Genomic DNA, 20553 nt, shown 5'->3' with positions numbered 1-20553 from the left:
GTTTTTCATGACAGACAACTTCCACCTCTGCGAGGAATTTTAGTCTCTACGTGGTCGACAATCATGCCGTATGTAGCAGACGGGTTTTGTTGTTGCATTTATTGGACTCCAGTGTGTATCCCTGTTTAGCCACTCTGGACAGCATCTTGAACTCGGATGCCCCTCAGCCATGTAATGTTTACAGGTAAAATGCTCCCCTCCCGCTGCAAACCCCAGGAAATTTAAATCCATTTCCTGTATCTGTGGCACATTGTGTGGTGGTCCTTGTGTTGTCTTCTCAAGGAAACAGAGGTGGCAGCTCTAGACCCAAATGCTCCCCAGCTTGGAGCAATGCAGAGCTTTTGGATCTATTTGGTTGGGGAGGGGAGTGAAGATTCAGTGCAAACGGAGCTGCAAGTGACCCATAAGAACCAGGACACAAATACTCGCATTGCTTAAGCTCTGTAGTGCCAAGGGGTATGAGCAAGACACCCTACAATGGAGAACCAAGATCAAGGACCTCTGGCAGGCCTACCACAAGGCAAAGGAGGCAAACAGCCAGTCTGGTGCTGTACCCAAAACATGCCAGTTTTATAAAGAACTGCACAGAATTCTGGGTGGAGACCCCACAACCAAAGCCAAGGACACTGGGGATAGTTCTCAGAAGAGAAAGAACCAGAAATACCATTGGTAGGTGGGGTCACTCTGTACACCCATCCTTCTAGAAGGGTTCTGCTGGTTAACGTTGTTAGAGGTCACATTACACTGGTCTCTAGATTCAATGTGGGGTAATTGAGGCTCTGTCTACACTGCGTTTTTTTTGCGGAAGAGGATATGTAAATGGTGCGCTCATTTGCATATCTTCTTCCGATTCTTTTTTGTGGAAGAGGTTTTGCCACTAAAAAGCCCCGTGTAGACGGGGCCATTTGTCAGGAAAAAAAACGTTTTTCGCAAGATCCTGTAAACTTCAATTTTTGAGGAATAAGGGATCTTGTGAAAAGGGTGGTTTTTTTCCCGCAGCATGGACATGAGATTAGAATCCAGCCCATGGTAACCTAACTAGCAGATGGCATCTCCTGACTAAACGTGTAGATGGCCAGGCTGGCGGGCAAGGGTTTTCCCAGAGCTGGGGGGACAGCATTCCCATGTTAATGGAAGACATCCACGGTTTGGTTCTGACCTCAGTTGAGTCGTGCTGATTTCAAAGCACCCCTGAATTACGCCAGCACACGCAGGTTCCAAATCAGACTTTCCCTGTGCCGTAGCGACGGCTGCTGCTGGGAGAGGGGTCCTGCTGGCTTGTGGAAGCGATCACGGTGCTGGGGAGGGGGTCCCCTGGTAGCTGCTGATAGACAGGCTAATAACACAGGAACAAATTAAACATGTAAGAAAACAGTGCTGCACCTGGAGCAACAAGAGCAAGGGGAACTGATGCAACTAGCGTCAAAGCCAAAAAGGAACTATAACTCATAGAAATATGTTGGTGTCTCCACCCCCAATCTCTCCTTGCCTCTTATTTCAAAGGCAAACCCTGCACTGTACCATGTGGCATCTCCAGCCTTAAATCTCCCTGTCTTCGAGTGCTTGTAATGTGAGACGGCCGTCCAGGAGCTCACCCCCTCGAAGGGCTTGCGGCGGCATACAGTGAGCGAGGGATGGCAGGGGGAAACATACCTGTGTCATTCCTGCACCACCGCATTCTCCTCCCTCCTTCTGCAGTTAGAGGAGCTTTCTCTGCCGTTGCATTTCCATGCCTTGTTCTGAGAGATCAGCAGTCTGTCTAGCGCATGTCCAAGCACAGTGGGGGTCCTGTGTGTGGTTCTGCTCAGGAAGAAGCATGGTCTTGGGCGTCGGGAGAGGCGGGCTGAACTCCCGGCTCAGTGTGCCCCCGTGGGCAAGTCACTTGATCGCTCTGTGCCTCGCTTTCCCATTTGTAAAATCAGAGAGGACCGTAATGCCTCCTCCTTCTGCGAAGGGCGGCAACAGCCTCCTACTGCTACCAGTTTGTGGAGTCACTCCCAGTGATGAAAGTACCTTAACATTTCTTACCGTAGGGTACGTCTAGACTACATGGCTCCGTCGACGGAGCCATGTAGATTTGTTTGTTCGGCAAAGGGAAATGAAGCCGCGATTTAAATAATTGCGGCTTCATTTAAATTTAAATGGCTGCCCCGCTCTGCCGATCAGCTTTTTGTCGGCAGATCGGGGCAGTCTGGACGCTCCCCTGCCGACATGAAAGCCCTTTATTGACCTCCCCGGTAAACCTCATTCTACGAGGCATAACGGGGAGGTCGATAAAGGGCTTTCAGGTTGGCGCAGGAGCGTCCAGACTAGCGCGCTGAGCCGACATACAGCTGATCAGCTGTTTGTTGGCTCAGCGCGGCAGCCATTTAAATTTAAATGAAGCCGCGATTATTTAAATCATGGCTTCATTTCCCTCTGCTGATCAGCCTAATATACATGGCTCCATCGACGGAGCCATGTACTTCAGACACACCAGTACTGTCCTCCTGGAACCCAGGTCCCTGACAGTTCTTTCAATAGCTCCCTGCTGGCTTTTGCCGCAGCTCAGCCAGCTCTTGCCGGAGCTCAGCCACTTACTTTCACCTCTGGTCACCCCTTTAGTTCAAGTGACAGAAGTCTATGCCACTGCGGGTCTTGGGTTCAAACTCTACAGATGACCTGCCTGGGCGGTCATGACCTGAGCTGCCTCAGCTGTATGTGTATTGAGTCATAGGAAATGGCACAGGCATGGGCATAGAAACCACCAAAGTCAATGAGCGTGGCAACAATTTGGGGCAGAGGCCAGCTTTCTGTTTTTGTCTGTACAGCGCCTGGCACACTGGGATCCCAGCCAATGCCAGGCACTACCCCAAACCGAAGAACGATAATGAGATGACCGCATATGGACGCCGACGCCTCGAGGCTTCTCTGAACCAATACCTCTGTCGGAGCTGGCGAGGAGCATCTGTGCTCTTATTGGGGTGCTGTTATGGATAAGCTCAGCTCCCTGGAAGGTCGGGAACTCTCGCTAGCGGGAGAGCCGTATCACTGTTCAAGAGCCGCTCTGGTTCTCTAGCCAGGATGGAGTTTTTCCTTTCCTGTGCTTCTGCCATCCAGCAGCTGTGCCATGCGGCCCGGGGAGAGCGGGAGAGCATGAAGAGCTCTACAAACACTCCTTAAAACTGCCGCGGGAAAAGCAGAAACTTTCCACTGTTTAACCTCTGTGTTGGCTGTGCAGGGATGGGAGCCTCATCTACAAGTCTCCCGGCCTCCCTATAAAAGCCACTCTGTGTAAATCTCCCATCCATTTAGCCCCTGGCTCTGCTGCTCCTTGTTTATTTGGTCTCCACTCAAACATGGCAGCCTGCAAGCATGTGTCTCTTGAGTCATTTATCTCCCCGTGTCAAAGTCGAGGAAGAAGTGGCCAAAGTTTAAACTGTGTTTCCAGGCAGGAGGATAAATCACAACTCCACCAGCCTCTCCCTCCGCCCCCCCCCCCCCCCGAACTTCCCTACCTCTCACTCTACACTGCTGAGAGGGGGCAAAGAAGGGGCGAGGAGAGAATAGCTCCTGATTTACTGAGCTGACCAGGAATTTCTCTACAAGCTGCCCATCCCCTCCTCAACATGCTCTGGAGTTCAGCTGCTCATTCACCTTGTTTTGTTTTTGCAAGATCAGACTAACACGGCTACCTCGCTATTACTATTCACCTTGTTTGTGTCACTCATAAAGACTGAGGAGGGGAGAGAGGCTCATAAGGGATCCACCCTCCAACCATTCTGGATGGGAGGGACAAAATACACTGTCAAGGAAGAATCTCCACATTCCTTCAGGAGGGAATTCAGGAGGGGGGATTCACGGAGCACAGAGATGAGTGCGAGGCAGGCTGCTCTTAGCTTACAGATCAGAGGGTATGCCATAAAGCATGTGGCCCAGGGGCCGGATCCAGCCCACCTAACACTTTGATCCGGCCCACAGACGGCATCTGGCCACTTCTATTTATATCGTGCTGCCCGAACCACCAAATTTCCCGCTGGTGGCTCAGGAAGCAGGATCCCCAGCATGGGACGGAACCGTGAGCCCTTTGCTGTGTTTTTAATTCAAAGCCTCCGACCCCAGACAACTCTGGGGGGAGGCTAATCCTCAGCCCCGCCTCTTCCACCCCAGGCCCCGCCCCTTCTGAAGATAGAGCTGGCCTGTGGCCATGTACCAAAATTCATTAAGTGGCCCCCCTGTGAAAATTATTGCTCACCTCTGCCATAAAGTCTCCCCCAGTCCTTATTCCAGCTGCTTGGAACAGCACAGTTCTCTTTCTCTCTCCCTCCAGTACCGGCTCTGATGCTATTTGCTACAGCGCTTCCTGCAGGGGAGATGGAGGGACTGGAACAGATGTGAGCACCTCATCGCCTGTGGCGCCCCCTCCCCCCCCCCCCACGTGGAGAGAGACAGTCTGGAGCCAGCTGTGCGCTCCCACCCAAAAAAGGCTCCTACATCATCCCCTGAAGTGCCTCCTGCTGGGAAAGGTTGGGACTGGAAAAACCTTGAGCTCACCCACCACCTACAGCAAGGGTTTTTTTTCAACCTTTTGCATACCCGGGACCAGCTTGAGGCCTTCCTAAACTGTGTCACGGAGATCTCAGGGACTGGCTGCCATCCGCGGACGGGTCATTGAGAAACCCGGCCCCAGGCCATCTCCTGCTGGAACAGGCCGGACCTGACGTAGGGATGCGCTCGTAGCCTGCCGCTCAGATGTTTTCCCTCCGTCTTTGGAAGCTGAGGCCTGTTCGGAGCCTGTCTGGCATGACGTGTTGAGCAAAATCCCTGGGCCTTGTATTTTTCATGCCCTTCCTTTTGTCCTTTAAACTCCTGGAGCCAAGCCTCTCCCTGGTGCAACTCCATTGACATCAGCGGGGCTCCACCCGGGCTGAACCTCTCCCGCCAAAGCAGAAGGCTGAGAATTAAAATTTCTGAATTACAGGGGCACCCCCCGCTGCTTCCCCATGGAGCCAACAGTCCCCACTGTGCATAAGACTCACCTCCCTCTGCCAGGGCTGCCTTCAGCACAGCGAGACGCGTCAGTCCCAGCAGGGAGCCGGAGGAGCAGGGACGGTGAAGGGGGTGGCTGCCAACGAGCTCCATCACTGGACCCAGCCTGTATTTCCCGACCCCCAGGCCTCAGGCTCCCTTTGGACCAGTGAGAGGCGTGGCTATCTGCTAGGGATAGAAGAAAAAGACTTCCGTTATCAAAGCCAACGGGATAATAGAATCATTAACTGGAGAGAACATGTGGCTTTGGCCATTGGATCAGTAATAGAACTTTCAGCCTATGTGTCAATTTCGTGTGATTTCATTCTCAAAAGAGGGTTAAACACTAAATCTGCATTGATTCTCTCAAACTTTTCTTTCTTTCTTTCTTTCTTTCTTTCTTTCTTTCTTTCTTTCTTTCTTTCTTTCTTTCAACATAATCTCTCTCTCTCTCTCTCTTTCCCTATTCCTCTCTCTCTCGCTCAGTGAGAGCTGATGCAGTTAATTGGAGCTTCTTGAAAGTGTGCATTAGCACAAGCAGAGCCAAGAAGACGTCTTGGCAGCAAAATATCATTATCAGTTCTTGAGCTCCAGCCAAAATCCCCTTGCGGTCAAAACACAATTCTTTAAACTAAACAATTAAAGATTTGTGCAAGTGTTGCTGCCATGAGTTATCAAGGGTAGGGAGGGGCTTCTCCTTGCCAGTGTCAGCAGAAGTTAACAATCCGCTCTCTGCCGGGGAAACAGGTGACAGGCTGAAAACTTAGTCAGCGTGAAGGCACTGGGTAGGGACCATGGGAAAAGTGTAGGCAATGGCACCGCCGCACAGGGTATGTTGGCGATTTTTCTCCTGCCTCTTGGGAACCAAGGGAAGAGCCAATTCATGGGCAGTGGGTGAAGGCCCAAATGAAGAAGGAAAACCCAAGCCCTGCCTCTTTTGCCCAAAGCCACACCCCTTCCCCTGAGACCATCCTCTTTCAACAAGCTCTCTGCCCAGCCAACCCCTGTCCAACCCCAGCCCTCAAGCCTGATCCTTCCTGGCCACCCATAGGGATGGGGATGGAGCACCATAGTCCCAGAGAGCCATGCAGTGTAAGTGGTTTTGGGGAAACAACTCCTTCCCCTGCCTGCATTACTCACTGCCCATGACAGCCATGTTACTCAGTGGTTTTCATACTTCTGATCCATGTCCCAGTCTTACAAATGAAGCTTCATCTTTATATTTTTTCAGTGGAAAATGGCTTCTAGAGTCAACAGAAATTTTGTCCAGAAAAAAAGATAAGTTTACCTTTTTGGGAGTTGTCAAAAAAAAAAAAAAAAAAAAGAGTTCAAACTTGCAAATCAAAAATGTATATTTTTTTCATGAAAATTCAAAAACTTTCAAAAAAAATGTGTTGATGAACATAACACCCTGGTTTTTTATTTCCACCTAAAACTTTTGTTGGGGAAAAAATTCATTTTGTGATCCCTCTGTTCATAAAGAAACAGCTATCTCAACCCTTTCCAACCCGTTCATCACTCCTGAGTTAGGGGGCCAATGGTCTAAGTCAGCAGTTCCCAAACTGTGCATTGGGGTCCCAAAGTGGGTTGTGATCGAGTTTTAATGGAGTTACCAGGGCTGGCGTAAGACTTGCTGCGGCCTGCGGCCCATACTTCAGTCCTATGGGGAGGGGCTCAGGGTTCAGCCCCAGGCAGTGGGGTCAAGCTTGGGTTCCCTCCCTCGCCCCAACACACACACGCACACCAGGGTGATGGGGTCATGTTGTAAATTTTGTTGTCAGCAGAGGTTTGTGGTGCAATTACATTTGGTCCAAGTGGTTCATTCTAAACAGCAGCTGGGATCAACTGGCCACATAGGGCAAATAAAGCAAGCTCTGTTAGTCTCCTCTCATAAAGTCTCCCATTCCCTTTTCCTTCACCTGCTGCAGTTTGAACATGTCAGCTTTATAGACTAAAATATGTCATTGACAAAGGTATGTTTCAGGTTTTGGATGAATCCGCCATAGCAGCCATTAAAATATTGTCCGCCGACTAGACAGCGTGTTACAATATATAACAAAAGCCATTAAATGTAACCAGAATGTGTTGATTTCTGCACTATATAAGCCAACCAGCCTGAACTGGACAAGATTCAAAGAGTTAACCGAAGAGAGGCTTTTAATTGTCATAGGGTGGGGGAGGAGAGATTTTAAAGAGATGCAGAAATATTCAAGGGCCATAAAATATCCCCTTTTCAGTGTCAAAGTTAATGTTCCAGGCCTCAGGTGAAATCGGCTTCTTATCAGAGTGGTTCCCCCTGGAGAGGTGTGACAGAGCAGAGAACGGGAGAGATAAGTGCTGCTTCCCCTTCACAGTATGATGAAAAGTGGCTTTGAACTCCAGCTCTGAGATGCAGACGGGGCCAATGTTAGTAGGCCAACAGCTTAGCTTTTCCGGGGCTGGCTTGCTTCTAAAACATAGAAACCGCCACACTGCCTCAGATCTGTGGTCCATCTCATCCAGATGCTGGCTCCAACCGTGGCCACTACCAGCTGCTTCAGAGAAAGGTGCAAGAAACTCTGCAACAGAGACTTATGGAATAACACTCCCCAGCCTCCCGGGAGAACCTCTTGACTTCTGTCATGGAGACTACATCTACACTACCAGGTTATTTCGAAATAATCACACCCGAAATAACTATTTCGAAATAAGCAGATCCCTCTTCACCAGCAGGAGTTGTTGTTTTGAAATAATGAGCCCTTTATTTCGAAATAACAGGCGTGGGAGTGTGGGTGCTTGCCTTGTTAGTTCGAAATAAGGGGAGTTATTTTGAAATAACTCCCCGGCATAGATGTGCCCTTAGAGGTTGGCTTGTGCCCGGAAACATGAGGGTTTGTGTCCTTTCCAGACTCTAAGTTAATTATTTTAACTTTTCTTGTCACTTAAGTGAACATCATTTTTTTACATAGCTTGCTGAGCTCTTGACCACATACTATCTTGAGGCAAGGAGTTCCATAGGGTAGCTTTATGGGGGTTGCTTGGTTTTTTTTTCATCATCTCGCTCCATTTGGTGTCAGTCTGTAGCTCTTCTAAGAAACTGCTTGCACAGAACAGTCTTCCCACTCCTAGGGTTACCAGATCCATATCCAAATCGTATGCTAACTACCCAATCAGGGTGAAATGTAATTTGCACTAATCAGCCAAAGGTGAGGCGGAATTAAAAATAAACTCAGGAGAGGTACTTCAGACAGTACAGCACTCCAGTACAGGGCTTTGCAACACACACACATATAACCCAATAGATTACAGGATTCTACAAGTGTACAATAATTGCAACACAGAGGAGGCTAGAGCAGCAAAGAACTCCTTTTGAGGTTTTCCCATCACTGCAGGAGAGGAAATGTACCTAATGGGTTCTATTTGGAGCTTGATCCTCTGGCCTTCTGGGTGACTTTGGGCAAGACTTTGCCCTTCTTTGTGCCTCAGTTTCCCCATCTGTAAAATGGGAATAATATTGACCTTCTTTGTCAAGCACTTGGAGATCTACTTGGACTAGATGATGTTGTTATTATTATTATTATTATTATTATTAATAATAATAATAATAACAATAATAATATATAATAATACATTGTGTGTATTATCATAGGGCCTAGAAGTCCCAATCAGGGATCAGTGCCCACTATGCTAGGTGCAGTACAAACATATTGGACAAGTACAACTGCACCTAGTGCACTGAGGTTATTCTTGTACTCCGGGTATTTAAAGGGATACCGTCGCTGAGGCTATACCATTAGCTTCTAGAGGAGGGAAGTGTTCAGCATAACACATAGGTTCTAAATAGGACCAGGAGCCTGCCCTTACAAGTCGCACTCTTATCCACTGACTGGAACTGGAGCCGTGGGACGTCAGGCCCCTAGTTTAGGTGACTCAGGATGGATTTTGACTGTGCCCCCAGGTTTGAAGATGTTGGCCATAGCTCCGTGAGCCAACTCCGCCACTGTGTTCACAGCTTTAGCCACACGAGGCTTTGGAAACATACAGCGTGAGGGGGCTCTGCATCAAATGGACCTAGTTCCCATGCACAATCGCTCCACTTGAGCTAATTCTCTTTTCACTCTCCCTGAGTGCTCAGGGGTCAGTCAGCTCAAGGAAAGCAAGTTACCCTGACAGGGGAAACAGGGCTCAGGGGTGGCAGGAGGTATACAACGGTGCATGTGCATCTCCCATGCTTATTCACAGGCCTGCGTGCATGTGCGCGTACCTCCATGTGTCCGTATTTCTGCATGGGCCCGGCGGGGTGTATTTCTCTTGCTGCAGACAATTCTCGGAGGCTGTGTCTACACTGGCCACTTATTCCAGAAAATCAGCAGCTTTTCCGGAATAACTTGCCAGCTGTCTACACTGGCCCCTTGAATTTCCGGAAAAGCACTGACGATCTATTGTAAAATCATCAGTGCTTTTCCGGAAAAACTATGCTGTTTCCGTTCGGGCAAAAGTCCTTTTCCGGAAAACTGTTCCGGAAAAGGGCCAGTATAGACAGCACAGTAGTGTTTTCCGCAAAAAAGCCCCGATCGCGAAAATGACGATCGGGGCTTTTTTGCGGAAAAGCGCGTCTAGATTGGCCACGGACGCTTTTCCGGAAAAAGTGCTTTTCCGGAAAAGCATCCTGCCAATGTAGACGCGCTTTTTCCGGAAATACTTATAATGGAAAACTGTTCCGTTTTAAGGATTTCCGGAAAATCATGCCAGTGTAGACGTAGCCCCAGTGTCTTCGTCAGTCCTCCCAGGGAGTTCTGTCTGCATGCATCCGCATGTCGCACTATAAGCGCGTCTCCATCCCGAGAGGGCAGCAGTGAACACTTCCTTGGGTTATATTCTTTTATAGCCATAGATATATGTGTATATACATATATATGGCCCCTTTCTAACTAATAAATAAATAACTAAAGCCGTTGCCAAGGCCCCTCCTAGCATTTCCTGGAGAGAGGCACATTGCCACCTGTTGCTATGGAGAAGGCTCTTTATCATAAACACTGGGTAAACAGCTGCTGCCAGAGAGCCCCTTTCTGCCTTCCCTGGGTTTATTTGGAGAAAGTCAATAAGGAAAAATAAACATTCCTTGTCCCTGTGTATATAGATCCTTGCGACTTGGATCCTGCAAATGCGCTGGACTGGGTGTGCTCCGAGAGCTGTCAGCTTTCAGAGGGGTCTCAAAAGCCGGGCGGACTTTCACAGCACCCAAGAAACCACAGGATTAAGAAATGGGAATGTTATAACACAAGTGGCCATTGTTAAATACCTGCCATCTCCAAGGCAGGGGCAAACGGCACCCGGACAGCCCACTAGGCACAAAAATTCAGAACCCGAGATGGATTTGGAAAAACTGAGACCCGAACATGCAGAGACTTTCAGATGCCGTGGGTTTGATTTGGTTCGTGACAGAGCTGTGTAGCCAGAGGACAAATGTGCTGAGATTCCAAACTCCTTTTACCCACCACTGAAAGGCAGCCACCTCTGAAAGTGACCCATGGAGGTTGTTTAGCAGCACACGTTATCTCTCGGTCTAGCTCTGTCATTTGTGAGTGCTGCAGTGACATAGCTCAGACCTGGAGGGATCATCCACACGTTGGCAGTGGGGTTCTCCACCCGATTACCAATAAAAATGCCAAGTATTGCTAATGAGGTGAGTTATTTTGTGGGAAGGTTCCTTATGGGCATGAGAGAACCAATCCATTTCCCAGAGGCTGCCAGGGAGACATTGGCTGGAAATCATCTTTGCTCCTCAGTGACTGGATCAAGACAGATGAGCAAGATGGCAAAGTTGCTGAGTCCTGTTATATGTCTATCATGTGCCCAGCCCTCACTACGATATTTAGATGCCACCCACCAATGCCCACTGGGCATCCTCTGCTCCCCAGCTTTACACCATGATGGGTCCTGCAGGTTGGTACAAAAATGCTAGTTTGGAGACAGGTCTTTGAAGAAGGTCCCTGTCCACCCTCACATCCTCCCTGCAAGAGATGCAATCACCTTTTCCTCTCCTGCAGACTTTCCCCAGAGGCAAAGGGAGAGAGCGGCACCATGGACAGGATCCCCCATTGAGATGAGAGCTACGGAGCCAGAGCTGGGAATTAACATGCTCAGGCTGTAATTAGAGCTTCAGCGTGGTGACACCTCCACAAGTGTCTTTTTAAAAAAGCAGGTAAATTGGAGGTTTACAGGATTGTGGGGAGGGGAGGAGTAGGGAGGGGGGTTATTTTTAGCATCTTCCTCGTGCCATCCGATGATTGTTAATGTCCTGCGTGTTTGACGACAACTCACTAAGGGTACGTCTACACTACAGCGCTAGTTCGAACTAACTTAGTTCGAATTAGTTAATTCGAACTAAGCTAGTTCGAACTAACGCATCTAGAACTAAAAACTAGTTCGAACTAGCGTTTTGCTAGTTCGAACTAGCAAGTCCACATTGAGTGGACTCTGAACAGGGCTTAAGGATGGCCGGAAGCAGTGCCGGCAGGGCATAAAAGGAGGACTTAGAGCATGGAGATGCTGTCTCAGGCTAGCCGAGGGCTGCGCTTAAAGGGTCCCGACCCCCACCCCGGACACACAGTTCTAAGGGGTGCCCCGCTTGCAAAGAAGTTCTGGCTTGGAGTGCCCTGAGTGCCCACACTGGGCACATCACACCACTCGGCCATCAGCCCAGCTGCACTTGCCGCAGGCTGCCATCTGGGGAGAGGGAGTAATTGGGGGGCTGCAGGAGAGCTTCCACCCCCAGAAGCCCGCAGAGCCAGCCCAGTCCTCCCCATCGGGGGCTCGTACCCCATTCCTCCCTCACCTCCTTCCACTTACCCTTCCTTAGCCCCCCTTCTTATTGATGTACAAAATAAAGATAACGTTTCTTCCAACATTGACTCTGTCTTTATTGAAAAAAAACTGGGGGAGACTGGGAAAAGGAGGTGGGAGAGGGGAAGAGAAAGGCTGGGAGAGGGGAGGGCAACTAACATGATCAGGGGTTGGGAACAGGTCCCAGATGAAGAGAGGCTACAGAGACTGGGACTGTTCAACTTAGAAAAGAGGAGACGGAGGGGGACAGGATAGAGGTCTCTAAAAGAAGGGGTTGGGTGGAGAGGGTGCATTCAGAAAAGTTCTTCCTGAGTTCCCATAAAGAAGGACTAGAGGACACCAAAGGAAAGGAATGGGTAGCAGGCTACAAACTAGTAAGAGAAAGTTGTTGTTCTTGACAAAGCAAATAGTTAACCTGTGGAACTCCTTGCTGCAGGAGGCTGTGAAGGCTAGAACTAGAACAGAGTTTAAAGGGAAGTGAGATCAAGTCATGGAGGTTGGGTCCATGGAGTCCTATTAGCCAGAGGGTAGGAGTGGTGTCCCTGCCCAAAGTTTGTGGAAGGCTGGAGAGGGATGGCACGAGACAAATGGCTTGGTCATTGTCTTCGGTCCATCCCCTCCAGGGTCCCTAGGGTTGGCCGCTGTTGGCAGACAGGCTACTGGGCTAGATGGACCTTTGGTCTGACCCAGGACGGCCATTGTAAGCTCAGGGCTCAGTGTCGGGGGTCTCAGTGGACCCCCTTGATTTTCATGCACACCTGCTCCTGGGTGGCCAGGCTGGCAGCTCTCCTGCCCTAGACGGCCACTTTCCTGTGCCTAGTGCGGAGATCGTGGACGAGGTCCACGATGTCCGCACTAGCCCAGGAAGGTGCCCGCCTCTTGCGGTCCAGGGCAAACTCCCGGGAGCCGCCAGCCTGGTCCCGGCAAGAGGGGGTGGGCTGGGGGGCATCGGGTGGGTGGCTCTGTGCCGTGCCAGGTGCAGGGTCTGCTAGCTGGGTGCTGGCAGGCTTGCACCTGGCACGGGCACCGTAGCCAGCCCGTGCCCCTTTAAGGGGTCCGGGGCCGGGAGGGGGGCATAGAGTTTCCCTGGTGTTGGCCAGAGTGGCCACCAGGGAAACCTGGGGAGGGCTAGCCTCCCACTAGTTCGAACTAAAGGGCTACACAGCCCTTAGTTCGAACTAGCTAGTTCGAACTAGGCGTTAGTCCTCGTAAAATGAGGTTTACCTAGTTCGAACTAAGCGCTCTGCTAGTTCGATTCAAATTCGAACTAGCGGAGCGCTAGTGTAGCACCTATTAAAGTTAGTTCGAACTAACGTCCGTTAGTTCGAACTAACTTTGTAGTGTAGACATACCCTAAGAGATGAGAGATGTATAGACCTGGTAGCTGAAGACAGTCTGAATCCTACAGGGAAAGAAGGACAAGGAGGTGCCATATGCTACACTCAACCTGGCATGAAAGGAAGCAGAAAAATTCAACTCAGGCTAGGTCTACACTACAGCTTTTTTTCAGAAAAAGCTACACAAAATGCGCTCCTCATTTTGCGTACCTTTTTCCAATTTATTTTTTGGAAGAGGCTTTTCCAAAATTTGGCCCATCTACACTGGGACAAATTTTGGAAAATCCCCTTCTTTTGGAAGATCCCTTCTTCCTCATGGAACGAGGAAAACAGGGCATCCAAAAGAGCGTGTTTACATTTCCACAAAAAGAAAAAAAAAAAGGCAGATGAGCAAACGCGTTCCCTGGATGCGGCGGAGTTTTTCCGGGATACCTGGATCTCGGAAAAATCCCACAGTGTAGACATACCCTCAGAGTGGGGAAAGGGAGTGGGTTTCTAATTGAAATGTTTTTTTGGGACCTGAATCTATCATATACAAATCATGATAGTGTCTAATCAAATTGGTGTTGACGTCCCCTGGTCCAGCCTCCAATGAGATCTGTGGAGTTACTGCAAGGATGGATTTGGGCCAGCCAATGACGTGCTTGCCAGGTAGAGAGGCCATGTCCCAGAATAGGAAGGATGTTTGGATGACACATTTTTAAGGGATGCCTGCCAGAGGGAAACAGGCAGTTTTACCTAGAGAGAGGCCTGAGCTGCTAAATTTGCATCCAGATTGTGATATGTGGGTTTTTTGGATCTGGGATTCTAGTGATGAGGACAGCTTCAGAATTTGGATCCAGATTCCCCATCCTAAAGTTTGGAGGGAATTTAGATCTAGACCTATTCCTATATATTTTTTTTTTTTGACAGCTGCTGCTGTCTGTACTCAAGGCAAGGACATTAGTGCTGAGAGGGAAAAAAAATTTGATTTTAATGCAAGCCCCAGTAATCAGCTATTTGTGATGGAATTTTATCTGTCCTGGTCTCTAAGGGATGAGAAGCAAGCAGAGAGGGAAGAAGGGTCAGAAATTAGTATGCAGAAATATCTGATCAGCCAAAGTAATTTTCTTTAATAATCGTATTCATACTGGCTGCTCTCCGCTCACTAGAAGAATTAAGTATTTAATAGTAATATATTTCATCTGGCAGCAGTTCCGTTTCGTTAGGAGCCGCGATGCGGCATCGGGGTGGGCAGGTGGGGAGAGATTGAGGAGAGGGACTGGGGTGAGGAGATTAGACGGGGAACAAAGCATTATGGGGGTCTGGCCTGCCCTTGCTCAGCTAAGCGCTTTGCAAGGACAACGTCTCCCACCCAAGATGGACCTAGCGGAACTGCTTCTCCCTTTGCAGTGGGGGCAGAGATCAGCCCCTCCTACAGGTCATAGGTCACTGCCGAGTTTCAACCTAAGGAGGAGTTGGACCGTGTTTCTCCTTGGGTCTTCTGCTGGCACATGAGGGTGGGCAGTGCCCTAAAGATCTTCTCCCACAAAGGACTAGGGCTGAACTGCAGTTGGCATTTCTGCCAGGAGGTGGGGGGTTTTGGTGGGACCTGGTTAGAGAGGAAGGAAGGGCAAACAGAGATAGATAGAGATCGGGGTAAGTAATAGTTTTAGAAGGGGGGTCACGTCACAAATTTCTGAAGTAGCCCCAGGCCGTCCAGAAAGGGGCGGGGCCTTGGGAAGAAGGGGCGGGGCCAGGACACTTCTTGAGCTCTCCTGCCCACAGACCCTGATTGGCCTGGGGCTGGTGGTTCCCTCTAGGCACTGCATGCCTATGGCAGCAGGAGGAGACTTTGCGTGCTCCCGCTACCAATCAGAGCTTGGGAGCAGGGGATTGCATGACGTCTTTGCCCTCCCCCCCCACCCTGGAAGGGGCACGTGGAGCCTAGAGTGAACCGCCAGCTCTTCAAAACAGCTGGTAGTTCCCTCTGGTACCATATGCTCCTGGCGGGCAAGGGGAGACTTTGTACAGTCCCCCATATCCAGGCCTGAGGGTGGGGGAGTGGCAGAGCAGCTGCGGGCCAGATCGATCCCTCGGAAGCTCTCTTGCCCACCCCGATGTAGATAAAAGTATAGATCTATAGAGATAGAGGTGGAGATAGATGGATAGATATATCTATATCCAGATAGATCTAATTTAGATCCAGATCAATAGGCCATTAGCATGCACTTTATACTGGGCTAGTGAAAGTTACATGGAGTGAAATTGTCTGGCTTGTGTTATGCAGGACGTTAGACCAGATACTCATAATTGGCCCTTCTGGGCTCTCAGTCTCTGGATCTATAATTTTTGTGGGAGGTATTTTATTATTATTGACCCTTATTCAGGAGATCATTTAAGCATATGCTTAGGGTCAAGCATATGCCTAAGCGCTATTGACTTTAATGGGACGTAAGTACTTGCTTAACATTAAAAAGAGTTAAACTGCTGTCCTGAATGATGATGTCAGCACCTTATTACCTGTTTTGGCAAAGGGCAGGCAGAGCTCTGACTGACCTGTTTCATCTTAGTTGGGGCTACCTATCTGAACATTGAGACTTCCAGGTTTTTTTGGTTTTGTTTTTTTTTAATAAAAACCCTCCTCTGCCACTGCATCACCATCACAACCTTGGGAAAGTCACTTAAACTCACTGCCGCATTGTGCACATTTGTAACACAGAAGTGATCAGAGCAGAGGGGATAAATGGCAATAAATAATGTGTCAAGCAAATTCAGCCTCTTTTTTTGTTCACAGAAAATCCATCCTGAGAGGGTGATATCCTCTTTTATTCATTAATCACATTTATTTCAGGGATTGTATTTCAAGGTAGTTGTTTTTTAACTCAGTGATTGATCATGAATAGTTGTGAGAATTGGCTACTCGATTTTCACAACGAGAGATGTGTGGTTAGTTATGATTTGTCGGCTAAGTCACGTGGTTTGTTTCTCTCTGCCTTATTAGATGAGGACACAAGTTTAACTCACACTGAGAACACACAGCTCTTTGTTGCTGTCTAGCGTCCCATACTAAACATTTAAAATTTGGTGTTTGCGAACTCTTGTGCACGTAGCTTTGTGATTTGCCTTTTGCCAAAGTTTGTGCCATTGACATGGGCTAGAGCAAAGCCAAAAGATGAAGCGCAAAAATAGAGGGAAACAGGTTGATTCATCAACATGGGCAAATATCGCAATAGAAATTCTGCTCTAGTGAGCATAATAGTGAGTGTTAGTGATAAAACACCTCTAGTGATCGTAACAGTGAGCTCTAGGGATAAATCTACTCTGGGGATGATGATACCTAGCTACCAGGGATATTGTGAGCCTTCCTTACATCATGTTGGCAATGCCCTGTTGAAAGGCTGAGTGCTATTAGACCTCAAGTCCTTCCTTATCAAACCTCATTCACATTCATCTTCACTCAGGATATCTCTATTGCTGGGAGAGCTGGTCTGTGAGTGCCAGGGACCCTGTTCTGCACCAGTCTTCATCGCCATCCTTTTGCAGAGCTAGCAGTCGCTGGCTTCAGCCGACTGGGTAAATGCCTAGGGCAAGGATCATGTATTTAAATTAGCCGTGCTGGGATGCATGGGGCCAGGCTCCACAACTTCATGGTTCTCAGGTGGCAGTGGGACACAACGCTGATGTTAGATCCCACTTCCCAAGTTAGAAGGCTGAAGCATGGTCGCTGACTATGTGTTTGTAAAGGGGTGGCACGCGCCCTCTGTCTTGTCAGGTGTGTTTGCCTGCACTGCCTCTTTGAAAGCCTGTTTGGCTACTCAGACCTCCGGCCAGGTCACACTCTGTGAAATACTCAAACCCCCCACACCTAACAGGGAACCATCCCAGTGCCCTCTGCTGGCATCTCCAAGTCTGTGTCTCAGTTAATTCTCCCCACTCTGATCAAGAGTGGTGCCGCCAGGACTCCTCCTGCAGACAACTCCCGTTGGCCTTAGCTCAGGGTTTTGTCTTCCAGTTCACAATGCAGCTCTCCCCATGGAGCTGCTCCCTCAGGCTAGTCAGCTACCTTTGATCCTCTTTTCCTCAGGTCTGGGCTACAACTGCCCTGACTCTAGTGCTGCAGCTGCTTATGTAGTCCTTCTTGGCCCCTGATTGGTTGGTTTCTTCCCAGCCCCTCTAGCCAGTCAGGAGGACTTCTCTATGACCCTTTCTAGCTGCAAGGCCTGGTCTGCCTCATTACCGTATCCTTCATATTATACCGGCCACCCTGTATGTTAAGGCTGGAGCTGGGTATCCCTTCTAGTACGCCCAATGCCTCATGTCTGATGGTTTTTACATGGTGCCAGGGTGGGTGACTCTTCTGTTATGTCCCACATGAGGCTTCCACATTCCAACACACTAGGGGTGCACCGCATGTCCTAGGGCCATTGCATGACCCTGGTCTGGGCGTCCCTTTATATTGTGCTGGTATTTTAAGTCAGCTGTGTGCCTCTGCCCAGCTCTCATCCATGGCTCAGTGACACAACACTTTAGTTCATTGAGAGATGCCTGCAGCATTTTAAGACCGGGGCTTGAACACTGTTTCTCTTGTAAGGCCCCGGGGAGCCCATGCCGGCTGGCCAGCATCCCAGAGAACTCCCTCTTCCATCTCTGGAGCTGGTGACCCAGGGCATCCGTCCCACATGCCTCTCCTTCCTTCCTTCCTTCCCTTCTCGCCCCCCTCCCCCCTGCCCAAAGTGCTCTCTGCAGAGCGCGTGTTTGTGAGCTCACAGGGAACGGCGGGACACGGGCCTTTCTCTCGGCTCTAATGAAACCCTTTAATCATATTCAAATAGGTTACTGTTCAGGGGGAAAATAGAAATATGGATTTGATAGCAATAAATTTCCCTGGCTGGCTAAGCCCAGTTCTTAATTGTCCTGTCCCAGGGCTCGCACATTTCATTGTTCGTTAGGTGCTTAAGTCCCTGCTCTCATTTTGTGGCGGTGACATTACCGCTGATGGCTCTAATACTCTCATAATTTGAAAGGGGATTTGCATGATAGAACGCAGAGTATTAAAAGAAAAAGAAAAAAGGAGAGTTTAAAAAAAAGGAGGGAGGGGGGAGAAGAACGAGTGTGCGGCGGGAGGGGGGGGGCTGGTTCCAGCTTTCACTTAAAAAAAAAGTCACTTTCTTCAAAGTCAAATCATTGTTTTCATTAAAGTGAAAAAAAAGGAAGAAAGTGTCTCCTCTGCACAGTGAGCCCGTCCGGCCGCTGGTATTATCCTTATTGTTGCTAATGGTTATTAATTATTATTATCCTGCTGTACGGTGCACTGCGGACGTGATGTCCCCAATGTCCTTGGGACAAAGGGAAAAAAAAAGAAGGGTGTCCATACTGGGGAGGGCTCTTTGCAGCTGGCACTGTGGAGCGGAAGAGGTTTGGTCATCTTTTCCAATGCATTCTGGTTCCCAAACCGCAGAGGATCTTCTCTATGACAATGGGGAACATGATCTCCTTTTGGGCAGGTTAATTTCTGTTTGGTCAGTCTTATGGGGTACCAGTTGGTGCCTTTGTTTGGCAGAATGTTTGCTGGAGAGTGGGTGAGCAAATGGGATGTGTTTATCTCTTTGTGCTGCCACTTTGCCCCGCTCTTTGGACAGAAAGTAAAGATGAGCACAAATAAATAATCAGGAAACTTGAGCATCTCCCAGGCTTCCAGGGAGATTCAAGAATCCAAACCCAGAACCGGACCCCGAGTTTGCTACTGTACCTTTTGTTATAAGCTAAGCCAAAATACCACCTCCAAACACTCAGAAGTGGTTGAAAATCCATGCTGAATCCAAATCAGTGTGATTTTAAGGCCAGAAGAGGTCATCTGAAGTTTGCAAATAGGTCTGGATCCAAGTGCCTTAAAGAGTTGGAGTGTTAGAAACTGTGATCTGCATTCTGTGTCCTTGAGCCGAACTCTAGATAAATATAGGACACGGATCCCCTGGGTGCGATTTCGTAACAGAGAGATTTTTGGGGCAGGCGCTACTATCTTTGTTCCTTGTCTGTGTGTCACCAGACACAATGAGATCCTGAAGCTTGACCATGGTTCTGAGGAGTTGCTGCACTATAGATACATAGCAATAACAATAATATAAAACCAGACTCTTGGTTTGGCCAGCTAGTTTGACCCAGAGATTAGAGAAATCATCCCAATTCATGATGGTTCATTTCTGGAAAATCTTTTGGTGCCACAAACATTTCAGGCATCGTTCCTCCCCACCCCTCATCCTAACTGAGCCACTTAAGAAAAAAAAATGAACCTTGACCCAACCCTGAAAGGATTTTTCTCTTACATCCCAGAAATTGTCCTAGTCTTCCTGAATCTCCAGTTGCCTCCAATTGTACTTATTGGTCAAGAATGTTCGATTGGAAATGTTTGGCAAGTAGAGATGAACACTGGTCATGACATTTAGTTCAGACCCATCTCTAGTGATTGTCTTCCAAGAAGAGTCCTCCTTATTCTCACCATAACAGCTCCAGTAGCCCTTTTGCTTCCAGTCTAATTCACTTGGTGGATACGAAACTAGAACCCCCAGGCCATAAACTAACTTGAGGTCTCCAAATCATCAGTGGGAAATGCCCTTCTATAGGATCTTTTTATAGACACAATAATTATATCCTGTGCTTGGCCAAGAAATAAATAGCTATGAACTGCTCACTGGGGGTGCATCTAGGCAGCACCCTTCTGTCGGAATAAGCTGTGCAATTTGCGCTACGCAAATTACATAGTTTATTCTGAGTCTAGGTCAAAATAAGGCAAAATTCCGACAAATCCTTTAACCCTCATAGAATAATGGTTACAGGGACGCCAGAATAGCGTGCCTGCTATTTCAGGAAAGAGTGGGCATGTTTAAAGACATGGCATTGCTATTTCAGGATACTTCCAATATCCCAAAATAGCACCGCAGTCTAGACGTACCCTTACTTTCCTCCCTACCGGTGTTCCCTGTAAGCCGTGTGCTAGTGCAGCCACTCTGGAGAGATTCCAGTGCTGCCCAGCTGACTAGCAGAGTGCCCACAGCTAGATTGTTGTTTCTACTGGTGGTGCATATTCACACATACCTCGGTGCACATAAAAAATGGTTCCACCCATTTATTCCGCACATGGATGGAAAGAATTAGAGGAAACATTCTTCCCTACGTAGGAATTTATTAGAAGCTTTTATTTATCAGCCATTTATTTTCTAAGGGTACGTTGACACAGCAGCATTATTTCAGAATAATTTTGAAATAATGGGCAGCTTATTTCCACGTTTGTAAACCCCATTCTATGAGGAAGAACACCTCTTCCAAAATGGCAGTCGTGTGGACGCTCCACTGCTGCTATTTCGAAATAGCTCCTCCCCCAGGACCATTCAAAGTAATTACTCCC

At 48.6% G+C, this 20553-nt stretch overlaps 1 long non-coding RNA gene across 1 annotated transcript; it reads right to left on the bottom strand.

The window, feature by feature from the left end:
• Positions 1-880: 880 nt before the first annotated feature.
• LOC106731719 (uncharacterized) lies at positions 881-4343 on the bottom strand. The gene is made up of 3 exons (XR_001367974.3): positions 4235-4343; positions 1654-1800; positions 881-1336 (listed from the first exon to the last, which is right to left on the bottom strand). It is a non-coding gene; the product is annotated as an uncharacterized LOC106731719 (long non-coding RNA).
• Between the last annotated feature and the right edge of the window lie 16210 nt (positions 4344-20553).

Source organism: Pelodiscus sinensis, chromosome 27 (assembly GCF_049634645.1).
Source record: "Pelodiscus sinensis isolate JC-2024 chromosome 27, ASM4963464v1, whole genome shotgun sequence".
Lineage (NCBI taxonomy): Eukaryota > Metazoa > Chordata > Testudines > Trionychidae > Pelodiscus > Pelodiscus sinensis.
This window is presented reverse-complemented; position numbering and strand designations above follow the sequence as displayed.